Raw genomic sequence first — 14,135 nt, 5'->3', positions numbered from 1 at the left:
GGGACCGCCGCGATTTCACCGTGGCGGTCCCGAAGACCCCGACTGAACAGCCGGGTTAGTGCTTACAGGACACCGGGAGGGACCTTACCTGCCTCCTCGGTGTCTGCTCCGTGCCGGGATCCCCTGTATGGCCGGCGCTCTCCTTCCTCGTCGTTGCGTACGTGCGTAACGACGTGATGGCGGCGGCGACGGGAGAGCGAGGATACCCGGCCGGCAGCAGAGATGTTCCGGAGCGACTGGGACGCGGCGACAGCGATGGAGCGACATCCAGGGCAGCGGTGACGGTCCGGAGCGGCAGGGACACGTGAGTATTACCTCCTATCCAGTGGTCTTCAACCTGTGGCCCTCCAGATGTTGCAAAACTACAACTCCCAGCATGCCCGGACAGCCAACGGCTGTCCAGGCATGCTGGGAGTTGTAGTTTTGCAACATCTGGAGGTCCGCAAGTTGAAGACCACTATTGGTTCAGAATCTTAATTTTTTTAGATTTTGACCCTATAAATTGGATGCGTCTTATACGCCGGTGCGTCCTATAGGGCGAAAAATACGGTATTCAATTGCTTTGAAAAAAAAAATAATTTTATTTTCAAAATACCCCTTTAACCCTCATAAACTTTGTAAAGTGCTGCAGAATCTTTTGGAACTATATAAATAAAATTATTTATTATTATTATTTATTTGTTATTATTGGGCTCTTTGGTGAACATGATTCCGTTAGCCTTACCAACTAGAACTTTCTGGTAAAAAGAGGATTTATAATAATTTTTTTTTTTTTTTTATATAATCTTTATTTATTTTACAGTTTTGTAGATATTTAGTACAAAATAACAATAAAGAAATATATATTCAGTACAATATTACCCCCTCTTTTCCCTCCCCCTCTTGAGCAAAGAAAAAAATTTAAAAGCAAAATTATTTTCATCTTCTAACATCAGTTTTCCTAAATCTTCATATACCCAAGTGAAGTGAGCCTTTTTTTTTTCATACATTCGATCTCACACTTCCCGATTTTATTTTTTATTTTTTCAATAGGAGTAACCTACGTACACTAGTAACACTATTAATTTAGTATATGCTATTAATCTAAGAATAAACATACCATCTTTGCCCATTTTTTTCACATCTCCAAGAATCAAAGCCAAATTTAGATCTATATTCTTTATTATTCATATTCTTTATCTTATTCACAATTACCCTCCAAAAGTCCTGCAGTTTCAGGCAAGTCCATGGCAAATGACAAAAGTCCTGCTTCCACTACTGAACATTTTGAGCAACAGTCATTATTTCTGCACCTGATTTTATATAACTAAGGCTGAGCTCACATTTCCTTTATGCACAGTCCTGTTCTGGGTCCATTTGGCTCTTTTTTGCACTTTTTTTTCCCCCACAGAATGGCTCAGAGCACACACTGCCGGGTCCCAACAGATCCCATTGACTTGAAAGCAGTCCATCAGGCATAAGTTAAACTCCTGTTGTTCCGATGTACTGACCATCAGACCTTCATTTTCCAGGAGCACAACGGCTGTGTGAACAAGCCCTTATTGGGGTAGTAATATTATCTATGAATAATCCTTAGTTGCACTATTTTATGCATATTGTTTAATGATGACCTTTTTTTTTTTTACCAGATCTTCCACTTCCCTCTGGGACTGGACCCATTTCTTTCTCCCAACTCTTCTTCATATTGACTTGAAATTTTGTACACATTTCCTCTCATAACAGTGTATATATCACCTTAAGTGTTTTCTTGACATTATGTTCACCTATTATGTAGTCTACGAAATCATGTGATTCCACAATAAAACGTTTATCTTCAGTGCATTTCTATGCATTATAAATCTACATATACCAAAACAAGTGTTTCTCCATTACCCCATATTCCTCTCTAATCGTTTCAACAGTAAGTAACCTAAAGTTTGTGAAAAGGTGGTCTATTTTTGTTACCCCTTTATCCAATATTTCTTATGCTCTATGTTCATAAATTCATTTAAATTATTGTTATTCCAAATTTGTGTAATTTAAAGACTTCATTTTATTTTGTCTTTCTCATCTCCCTCAAAGGCTTTAAATACATTTTCCTAAATGTTAACTTATTACCCATTAATTGATTCCCTTCCAATATTTCTAACAACCCTGTGATCTCATCTCCTATATTACTAGCTATAAAGCTACAGATGTGGGAGTTCCTCCAGTTCTTTATGTCCTGTATTTTTAAAGCTGAGAAATAATGTGCAAAGTTCGGAAGTGCTAAGCCCTCTTTATTCTCAGGTAACATAAGTGACTCCTATTTGGCTTTGGCTTTTTTTCTCCCTCAAATTAGTTTGTTTAGTTGAACCTCAAACCCCTTAAAGGAGTAGTCCAATAGTGAACAAGTGGTGAACAACTTATCCCCTATCTTAAGGATAGGGGATAAGTTGCAGATCGTGGGGGATCTGACCGCTGGGGCACCCCGCGATCTCCTGTACGGGGCCCCGACAGCCCGCGCAAAGGGGGCATGTCGACCCCCGCACGAAGCGGCGGCCGACACGCCCCCTCCATACAACTCTATGGCAGAGCCGAAGCGCTGCCTTCGGCAATCTCCGGCTCTGCCATAGCGATGTATTGAGGGGGCGTGTCAGCCGCCGCTTCGTGCGGGGGTCGACACCCGCTATCTGTCCGGAGAGCCTGGCCCCCGTACAGAGAGATCGCAGGGGGCCCCAGTGGTCGGACCCCCTGCGATCTCAAACTTATCCCCTATCCTTAGGATAGGGGATCAGTTTTTCACCACTGGACTACCCCTTTAAACCACTTCTCCCCTATAAATATTGGTGTGGAGTAGAGGTAAACCACCATATTAATAATGGTGGCTCTGTCCACCATAGAACTGGGTAACCATGCTCATATAGCAATCTTTCTTTTCATTTTATTTAATAAGGGCTTGATATTCAATTCAATATACTGATTGGGATCTTTTGATATTTTAATGGCCAAATACTGTATGGCACCTTCTTGTTCTTCCCCAAAATTTTAAGGTTGGACAAGGGGACATCTATTTCTTCATCTAGTGGTAGTAGGGATGAAGTTTATTTAAAATCTGTAGAAGTTCCCAAATTCCTCCAGTGTATTAAATAGTTTGGGGATAATATTTGTTGGGTTAAAGGGGTAATCAATTGAAAACATCTTATCCCCTATTTAAAGGATAGGAGATAAGATGTTGGATCACGGGGGTCCCGCCGCTGGGGACCCCTGCGATCTACAGGCCGGCAGTGGTGGTGTCCGGAACAGGTAAGCTTGCTAGTACATAGCCATCACGCCTCGTCCCATAGACGTGAATGGAGGGGCCCTGGAAGCTTGCATTGCCAGTCATCTGGTTCGCTCCGTGCACCAAATGACAGGGGTGCTGCTCCGGAAATCGCGGGTGTCCCCAGGGGCGGGACCCGTGTGATCTAACATCTTATTCCCTATCCTTTGGATAGGGGATAATATGTTTCCAGCGGAGTACCCCTTTATGAACAACAGGACAATGTCTGCCTACATACAAATGTTCTCATTTTTACCCCCATCTCAAATCCATCAAATTCAATTCCTAACATAAATACTTTAATACATGGTGATAAAATCCAAGCTCTGATTAAATCCTTGTGAATGAATAGTCCCTAGGAACTATTAGGGTCTGTTCATGTTAGGAATTGAATTATGCACCTGCAACATTGCTTGCTATTTTAATGATGGATATTACATCGATGTTTAATTCAGGTATTGCTCTTCTTATGTAAGATGGAAGGAGAGCGCTCTGGGTTTTGTATGTATCTTTTTTCTTATCTGGTCCATATTGTATTTTCCATGCTGCCTTTTTTTTTAGTGTGGTTTGACCTAGTCATGTGACACGTTTTAAGAGTATTTTGATGTGTCTTGTAGTATGTAATTCACTTCATGATGAAGTGTGTGAAACGCGTCAGAGATTGCTGTCTTGTACCTGTTCTGTCCTGGCATCGATGTTAATAAAGCAAGAAGATTTTCCTCCATCCCAGAGTGCTTGCCATTTTTTGTTTGGATTCAAAAACATGAAAGGAAATAATTTTATTAATGGCAAATGTTATCCAGATGTAGATTTCCACTAGAGGAAAAAAATAATAGAATCCTCGACAAATAAAATCCCAGTCAGTCTTTTTTTTTTTTTTTGCTCCTCCTCAGGCTTTTATGACGCCTGAATTCTTAAAGGCCTGGATTGCACTACTATTAAATAATAATCTTCACTAAGATGGTTCCAACTTTATGAAAGAGCAACAACAGATCAGCTTTGCAGGATGGAGCCTTGTCATGGAACAATTTTTATTATTTCCACTATAAATTTTCAGTCTGAAATCCAGAATGTTTCCTGGCAATGTCATTGAGCTAAAGAAAAACTTTAACACTCTGAGGCAAGATGCATTTATTGTCCGGAAATATGACTTCATTAAGAAACCTATTTTCTATCAATAAAGTAACAAAAGTGTCCAACATTTCTATGTACACCTGTGCATTACTGGTTGAAGTAAAGAGCCAGAAAAAAGATCCACCATTGCTTGGTTAATGCAGAATGGTTATTCCTCACGGTTGCTGGGACCCCCACGATTTCTGTGCAGCACCCGCATTCTATGCGGGGGTGCTGTTCCAGCCTCGGAAACCTCTGTTTCCGGGACTGGAGATTTGACATCATGCCACGGCCTCTCTTGTCATCACGTCACGCCCCCTCCATTCATGTCTATGGGAGGGGGCGTGACACCCATCATGCCCCCTCCCATAGACATGAACGGAGGGCACGTGGTGTGACGTCTCCAGTCCCAGAAACAGAGGTTTTCGAGACTGGAGCAGCAGCCCTGCATAGAATGTGGGTGCTGCACGGAGATCGCCCGGGGGGGGGGGGGGGCTTGCGCCAGCAGTGGGCTCCCTGCAATTGGATAGGGGATAAGAGGTCTTTGGCCGGGAATACCTCTTTAAGGTGCTAGTGCTGGTTCTAGGCTGGGTTTCAACCTGTCAGTTTTTTTGAAAAATTGCCACCGCAGTTTTTAAGAAAACAAAAATGACCAAATGGAAACCCATCTTATAAACTCAAAGAGAAAAGCAGTTACCCGCACTCAACACTAGACTTCAGTAGGACGACTCTGCTACATCGGCTTCCACAGACGTCTCTGGTCTCAGACGCGCTGCAGGGCACTCAGAGGCGACTGCCGGCTGGTTTCATGCTGATTGCGCCTCGTATCAATCATTGCACTGTGCACATAGTAAAGAAAGGGAAGTTCCGATCATGTGATTAGTTCAACTACGGATAGGGATGAGAGACAAAAAGCAAAAAAAAAAAAAAAAGAAAAACTAAACACAAAAATAGCTGGTGAAGACCAAAACCTCGGTAGTGCCTATAGGTGGGATTCTAATGGACAAAGTAGATCCATACAACTGGCAGAAGGAGAGAGGACATTTCTATTCTGTCATTGGGACCTATGGGTCCCAGCGCTTCCGTGTGCAAAATCCAATAGGTTTCAGCACATCACAATAGGGTGTTCTTGTCACAGCCAGATCCTGCTTGTCTAATTACTTCTAGACCTCCAAATTTGAGACCACTTGTGTTGCCACCGTGCACTTCTCTCACATGCTCAATTAGCCGTGGTGCTCCGGAGCCTGTTTGAAATAAATGAAGGTGTTCTCGTATTCTAATAAGGAGTTGCAGTATAACTCCAGTCTTTCCTATGTAGAATCTTTGACAGTCACATAGAATAAAGTATATCGGCTGTCACGCCCCCTCCCATAGGCTTGCATCGAGGGGGCGGAGCTGTGACGTCACAATGCTCCGGCCCCGTGATCGACAGTAATCAGACCCGGAGCGAACACGGGGACTGATTTTAACGGGGTGTGGCGTGCAAGATCACGAGGGTCCTCTTTGGATAGGGGATAAGATGTCTAAGCGCCGGAGTACCCCTTTAACCCCTTAAGGACTCAGCCCATTTTGGCCTTAAGGACTCAGACAATTTAATTTTTACGTTTTCATTTTTTCCTCCTCGCCTTCTAAAAATCATAACTCTTTTATATTTTCATCCACAGACTAGTATGAGGGCTTGTTTTTTGCGCGACCAGTTTTCCTTTGTAATGACATCACTCATTATATCATAAAATGTATGGCGCAACCAAAAAACACTATTTTTGTGGGGAAATTAAAACGAAAAACGCAATTTTGCTAATTTTGGAAGGTTTTGTTTTCACGCCGTACAATTTATGGTAAAAATGATGTGTGTTCTTTATTCTGAGGGTCAATACGATTAAAATGATACCCATTATTATATACTTTTATATTATTGTTGCGCTTAAAAAAAATCACAAACTTTTTAACCAAATTAGTACGTTTATAATCCCTTTATTTTGATGACCTCTAACTTTTTTATTTTTCCGTATAAGCAGCGGTATGAGGGCTCATTTTTTGCGCCATGATCTGTACTTTTTTTTGATACCACATTTGCATATAAAAAACTTTTAATACATTTTTTATAATTTTTTTTTAAATAAAATGTATTAAAAAAGTAGGAATTTTGGACTTTTTGAATTTTTTTTCGTTCACGCCGTTCACCGTACGGGATCATTAACATTTTATTTTAATAGTTCGGACATTTACGCACGCGGCGATACCAAATATGTCTATAAAAAATGTTTTTTACGCTTTTTGGGGGTAAAATAGGAAAAAACGGACGTTTTACTTTTTTATTGGGGGAGGGGATTTTTCACTTTTTTTTTTACTTTTACATTTTTTTACATTTTTTTTTACACTTGAATAGTCCCCATAGGGGACTATTCATAGCAATACCATGATTGCTAATACTGATCTGTTCTATGTATAGGACATAGAACAGATCAGTATTATCGGTCATCTCCTGCTCTGGTCTGCTCGATCACAGACCAGAGCGGGAGCCGCACGGAGGAAGGAGAGGGGACCTCCGTGCGGCGTTATGAATGATCGGATCCCCGCAGCAGCGCTGCGGGCGATCCGATCGTTCATTTAAATCGCGAACCGCCGCAGATGCCGGGATCTGTATTGATCCCGGCACCTGAGGGGTTAATGGCGGACGCCCGCGAGATCGCGGGCGTCGGCCATTGCCGGCGGGTCCCTGGCTGCGATTAGCAGCCGGGATCAGCCGCGCATGACACGGGCATCGCTCCGATGCCCGCGGTTATGCTTAGGACGTAAATGTACGTCCTGGTGCGTTAAGTACCACCTCACCAGGACGTACATTTACGTCCTGCGTCCTTAAGGGGTTAAAGATTAGTAATTCTATGAGCGTCCTTCTGCCAGTTGTATAGATCTACTTTGTCCATTGTCCATTAGAATCCCACCTATAGGCACTTCACCAGCTATTTTTGTGTTTTAGCTTTGCTTTTTTTGCTTTTTGTCTCTCATCCCTATCCGCAGTTGTCTCTTTTGAGTTTACTATATTGGGGGACATTTATCAATGTTTGCTTATGTTTTCCTTTATTTAGTTATTTTTTTTCTTACAATTATTTTGCTTATGTGCGACTTATTTATCAACTGGTTTCAGCATTTTGATACATTTCTTTCACATAAGCAATTTCTTTTTTTTTTTTGCTTTGGTAGTGGCTTTTTCTGCTCCATGTCTGAGCTGGAGTAAATTTAGTAGGTTTTTTCATGTGATGAGACTTTTTTGTGACTTTCGCACATAAATCTCTGACCACTGCAAGTCAAAAATCACTTTTTGCTTTGGTAAGCAAGTTGTTTTTGATTGTGCAGTGCCCTAAGCAAAAAAAAAAAGTCGGACAAACAATAGAGTAGTCGCACATGCCTCAAATTTGCGACAATTTTAAGCAAAAAAACTACTAAATCCCTTGATAAATGTCCCCCATTGTGACGAAGTTCTCTAGTTCCCAGCACCACCTACCTTGCATGCCTAGCACCCCGTTCTCCAGCAGTGACATACAGAAGTGCTGTTGCCCTACAGTCCTTGTCACCTAAGCCACAATAGTGCCACTTGATCTCCCACTGTATGGAAACCAATCTTTGTTCAGCTTTCCTAAATGTAAAAAATTTGAAGTATTTTTAATTTTTGAAGCATATTACTTCGAGTTTTCTATCCTGGCTCTTTGAGGTCTTTCTTGGTCTACCTGTAAATTTTCCAGTTTTGTTTGTACTTGAAAAACTGGGGGAGATTTATCAAAACCTGTCCAGAGGAAAAAGATGACCAGTTGCCCATAGCAACCAATCAGATCGCTTCTTTTATTTCTCAGAGGCCTTTTAAAAAATGAAAGAAACAATCTGATTGCTATGGGCAACTGGTTAACTTTTCCTTTTACACAGGTTTTGATAAATCTCCCGCTAACATCTTTTGTACTGTGTGCCGCAAAGAATTTTCAACTGAAACAATGGAAATCCAATACGGAGTGTCCACGGTGGATTTCCATAAAATGGAGAAAAAAAAAAAGAAGGCTCTTGGGGGGTGTTGCTGATTGACTGGTATTTAATGGTCACAGGCCATGCACAGGACAAACTGTTTTATTATTGTAAAGCAGTGGGACAACGCGTTTCAACATGAACTTACAACTTTCAACATAACTATACGGTGTGTGTGTGTGTGTGTATGTATGTGTATATATATATATATATATATATATATATATATATATATATATATATATATATACACACACACACACACGGTGGGCCATTTATATGGATACACCTTAATAAAATGGGAATGGTTGGTGATATTAACTTCCTGTTTGTGGCACATTAGTATATGTGAGGGGGGAAACTTTTCAAGATGGGTGGTGGCCATTTTGAATCCAACTTTAGTTTTTTTCAATAGGAAGAGGGTCATGTGACACATAAAATTTTTGTTGGGAATTTCACAAGAAAAACAATGATGTGCTTAGTTTTAACGTCACTTTATTCTTTTATGAGTTATTTACAAGTTTCTGACCACTTCTAAAATGTGTTCAATGTGCTGCCCATTGTGTTGGATTGTCAATGCAACCCTCTTCTCCCACTCTTCACACACTGATAGCAACACCGCAGGAGAAATGCTAGCCCAGGCTTCCAGTATCCGTAGTTTCAGGTGCTGCAGAATGAGCAAAACAAAAATTTGAACAGGACCCTCAGTTTACGCAGAAGATTTTGTTCAGTGATGAGGCAAACGTTTATGTGAATGGTGAAGTTAACAAACAAAACCACCACTATTGGTCTGACACTAACCCACATTGGATAGATCCCTCCAAGACTGTTGGAACACAAAAATTGATGGTATGGTATGGTGTGGTATATGGTGTACAAGGATAGTGAGGCCATTCTTCATTAATGGAAACCTCAAGGCCACTGGATATGCGAAATTGCTACTTGATGATGTGTTTCCCTCTTTATGCACGAGGCACGTTCCCTGAGTTTTTCCAGCAAGATGGTGCACCACCACATTATGGGTGTCAGGTCCGAGCATTCCTAGATGAACAGTTTCCTGGAAAGCGGATTGGTCATCGTTGGCCAGTTGAATGGCCCCCAAGGTCTCCCGACCTGACCCCCTTTTATCTTTGGGGTCATCTGAAGGCAATTGTCTATGCTGTGAAGATACGAGATGTGCAGCACCTGAAACTACGGATACTGGAAGCCTGTGCTAGCATTTCTCTGCGGTTTTGCTATCCGTGTGTGAAGAGTGGGAAAAGAGGGTTGTATTGACAATCTAACCCAATGGGCAGCACATTGAACACATTTTAGTGGTAAATCAATGTTTATTGCGTAGGAAACACAAAATCAAAAACACAAGTGTCACCAATAAACAACATTGGCAATAGAAAAGTAAGGCAAGGGTAAACAGTCACCGCCTATGTGGACAGCAATCTCAGACTATATGGTATCAAGCGGCAAAAGCATACCCCAATATCAATTCACAAAAAAAGAAAAAGAAAAGACAGGAGTAGACAGTAAAGAAGACCAAAAGTAGAACAGAAAGACGAGAAGAAGCACAAACCAGGGAAGAAAAGACAAGGGAAGGCGGACAAGGGAGGACACGGGGATGGGGGGGGATAAGGGTAAGGTATAAGGGAAGCTGCAATCAGGTAAGCCAGCGGGAGAGCTCAGGGGACTCTCTAAAAGCATCCCAGGAGCACCATGTGCCGAAGAACACTTCATTGGCATCCCGGTCAAGAGCGACCAACTCCTCCATCCTACGAAACTTGTTGAGTGTCTCCACGAACTCCAGCCTGGAAGGAGCCACAGTGGACTTCTAAAGACGCAGAATCACAGTTTGAGCTGCACTCAAGAAGTGACGCAATAGGCCGCTTTTAGCATGGGGAATGGAAGAGGGATATAAGGACAGGAGAGCAAGGGTGGGTGAAGGGGCAACAGACTCAGCACAGATCCTGTGGAAAAGGTCAAACACTGCATCCCAAAACGTTTTAATAAGGGGGCATCCCCACCAGATATGAAGGTAAGTGCTCAATGCTCCGTTACAGCGCCAGCACACCGCCGATGCCGAAGGGAACATCGCGTGGACCCTGTCAGGGCATCTGTACCACCGTGAGAGGATCTTAAAGTTCCGTTCCTGAGACCGGGAGGACAAGGAAGTTTTATGGGTGAGGAGAAACAACTTAGAGATCTCAGCATCTGAAAATGAAATATTCAAGTCAGACTCCCACTTCGACAGGTAGGGAGGCTTAACGGGAGTCTCAATCTCCATTCGAAGCTCCGTATATCACTGATATTGTATGAGAAGGGGGAGAGGAGAGCACAAACAACTGTTCAAATAGGGTAAGCTGTCTATGAAGCTGGGGTCTGGGGCGTAGGGAGAGATAAAAATGGCGAAGACGTCCATACAAGAGCCATAGACTCGAGAGTGAGGAAAAGGAGGGGGGAACAGGCATTACATCATTCCCCACCAGCGCCTGCTGAATACGGGGCAAAGAGCCCGCAGGAAGACCTAACAAGGAGCAAAGGCCAGCAGCATCAGCGAAATGGGGGTTGCCAAAGAGGGGAGTCAGAGGGCCAGGGCGGCTGGAAAGGGACCAGCGAGTCATAATAGAATCCCATATAGGGAGTAAAACCCTAGAAATAAAGGGAAGGTCCAAGCCTGAAGGTCTGTGTGTCGGGTCGACACAAGGCAGAGCCGCCGGGTGAAGAGGAGACAGAGCAATTTCTAGTGCTTAGTGTGGGAATGGTGGCAGAGATCCAGGATCCTGGTGCAGACCGTGGCCATGTAATAAAGACGAAAGTCAGGGAGTCCTGCTCCACCTCTCTCCTTGCGTCTAACCAGAACGGCATGAGCTAATCTCAGGCCCCCAGGGGACCAGAGGAATTTAAAGCAAATAGACTTGAGACGTGCCAGAAAGGCGGCCGGAATATGAACTGGCAGGGTCTGCATCAGGTACAGGATACGAGGGAGGATGTCCATTTTCAACGCAGCCATTTTCCCAAACCAAGACAGAGTGAGGAGGCACCACTGTCCCAGTTCTTTCTCAATTTTGGACAATAGGGGAGGGAAATTGGAGGGGAATAGATCGTTCAGGTCCGCCACTAGGTTAACACCAAGGTAGCGGAGTGCACGATGTTGAAATTTAAATGGGAATTGGGAAGTGAGCCAAGAGAGAACATCTGGAGGCATGGATATGTTAAGCAGTTCAGACTTATGGGTATTAACCTTGAAGTGAGACAGGGAGCCAAAGACAGAGAATTCAGAAAGGATAGCCGGAAGGGAAGTGTGAGGAGAGGTGACGTATAAGAGCAGGTCGTCAGCATAGAGGGACAGCTTATGGGAGGCTCCACCCAGGGAGAGACCGGGGATCGAGGGATTCTGTCGCAGCGCCACCGCCAGATACTCCATAGAGATGACATATAGCAACGGGGAAAGAGGACACCTCTGTCGCGTCCCATTTCGGATGGAAAATGGGGACGAGAGGGTACTGTTGACACGGACCTGCGCCGTCGCCCCACCATAAAGAGCCATGATGGAGCGAAGGAAAACAGGCCCCATGTCAAGGCACTCCAGGGCTAAATGCAGAAAATCCCAACTCACTCGGTCGAACACCTTTTCTGCGTCGACAGAGAGTAAACTCAGGGTGATGCGAGATGGTCTGGCGGCGGCGATGAGAGAGATGGACTTGTGGGTGTTATCCTGGGCCTCTCTGCACAGGACAAAGCCGACCTGATCAGAATGGATCAAGGTGGGAAGCAGGGGGGAAAGGCGAAGAGCTTAGCATAGAGTTTGAGATCGAGATTAAGCAAAGAGATAGGGCGATAGTTGCCACAGCAACCGGGGTCTTTGTCGGGCTTAGGTATAACAACTATGTGAGCCATCAGGGACTGAGGAGGAAACGGAGCCACTTGAGCCACAGCATTGAAGGAGTCCAACAGGGGCCTCACCAAGAGTTCACTATGTAATTTATAGAATCTGGCTGTAAACCCGTCAGGGCTGGGACTTTTCTCATTTTTAAGATTTTTAATTGCTTCCAGAAGCTCCTCAGCCCCTAATGGCGCCTCCAGCGCATCCCAGGTCCCGGAGGGCAGAGACGGCAGTTTGTGGTCTGCGAGGTACGCCCTGATCTTATCCCTGAGGTGGTCATGGGGACAAGTCAGCAAAGTGACCCTTAATATTGTACAAGGATTCGTAAAAAGCACGAAATTCTTCCACATTATGAGCGGTGGTATGAACCTTGCCATGGGACGGGGAATTAAGGGACAACACATAGAAAGAAGATGACTTAGGGTGCAATGCCCTGGCCAGCCAAGAGCCACAGCGGTCCGCATACTCATAATAGCCCCGGTGTGCCTTCTCCCGTAAACAGAGAGATTTCTTATCAAGGCAGGACAATAGTTTCTGCCTGACCGTGGAGATCTGAGCTTGGGTGACATCGGAGTAGGCCCTCTTGTTGAGGGAGTCTAGAGACGCCAACTCAGCGAAGAGGCCCGCCAGAGCATCAGAATCCGCCCATTTAAGTCGAGCCCCATGAGAGATAAAGATACCCCGAAGGGTGCAGTTCAGGGTGCAGTTCAGGGACTTGAGAGGAGTGGAGGTGGGATCCGAAGCATGTGCCTCCAGAAAGGTAGAGATGGTCTGGCGGACCTCAGCGCTTAAGGAGGTTATCATTAAGCCTCCAGGAATAGGAACGAGGAGTATGCGGAGCGACATGAAACTTCGCTAGGACAGGGGCGTGGTCCGACCAGACCATGGTGTCAATAGAACATTTGGGGGACAAGGAGAGAAGGGGGTTGCTCACAAAAATCATATCCAGCCTACCATAAGAACAGTGTGCGGAGGAAAAATAGGTGTAGTCTTTAACAGTGGGGTGTAATACACGCCACAGGTCCATAAGGTGTCGGGAATGAAACTCCCTACGTAACCTACGGAGCGCTGCAAAGGAGAGGGAAGACTTACCGGGTGAGGAGTCTATGGCAGGATCCCAGACCCAATTGAAGTCACCACCCAATATGATCTGTGAGGATCCAGCGAATCTGTCCAGGCGAGAAAGCAGCTCAATCGCAAAGGCGACCTGACCCTGGTTTGGAAAGTAAACAGAAGCCACTGTAAACACTTGGGAGGCATAGGTAAACTGTAAAAAGAGGTATCTACCGAAGGGATCAATCAGAATCAGTAATGGTGGGCTAAAAGGATCTATGAAACCCAATAGACACCCCCTTGGACTTGGCATCAGGGTTCTTAGAATGGTACCATATGGGATAATTCCGATCTTTCATGGGAGGGCTGAAGTGGGAGTGGAAATGAGTCTCCTGGAGAAGGGCCACAGACACTTTCTTTTTGTGAAGGTGGTATAAGATCTGACGCCTCTTCTCCGGGAGATTTAGACCTCGAACATTAAAAGAGCATACCGCTAACGTATCCATGGGGCAACAGCAGAGGGAGAGGGAAGGGGGGGAGGGAAGACACAAGAGGGGGGAGGAGGACGGGAACCAAGAGGAAAAATACAAGAACGAGAACAAGAACGAAGAAGGAAAAGAACAAACAGAGGAAAAAAGAGAGAAAAACAACCAACAGTACTAGACTAGGGGAAGACCCAGTGATGGGTAGCCCGCTACACATCATCCCTACTGTGGGAAGTAAAAGCCTATCAGGAGCCATGTGCAACAACAACATACCCGCTCTCCGTAGCTGAAGAGTGCGCCTAGCCAGGTCAGGGAA

This window comes from Hyla sarda, chromosome 6, assembly GCF_029499605.1.
Source record: "Hyla sarda isolate aHylSar1 chromosome 6, aHylSar1.hap1, whole genome shotgun sequence".
In the NCBI taxonomy this organism is placed as follows: domain Eukaryota; kingdom Metazoa; phylum Chordata; class Amphibia; order Anura; family Hylidae; genus Hyla; species Hyla sarda.
The sequence above is the reverse complement of the archived record's forward strand: the minus strand, read 5'-3'. Positions refer to the sequence as shown.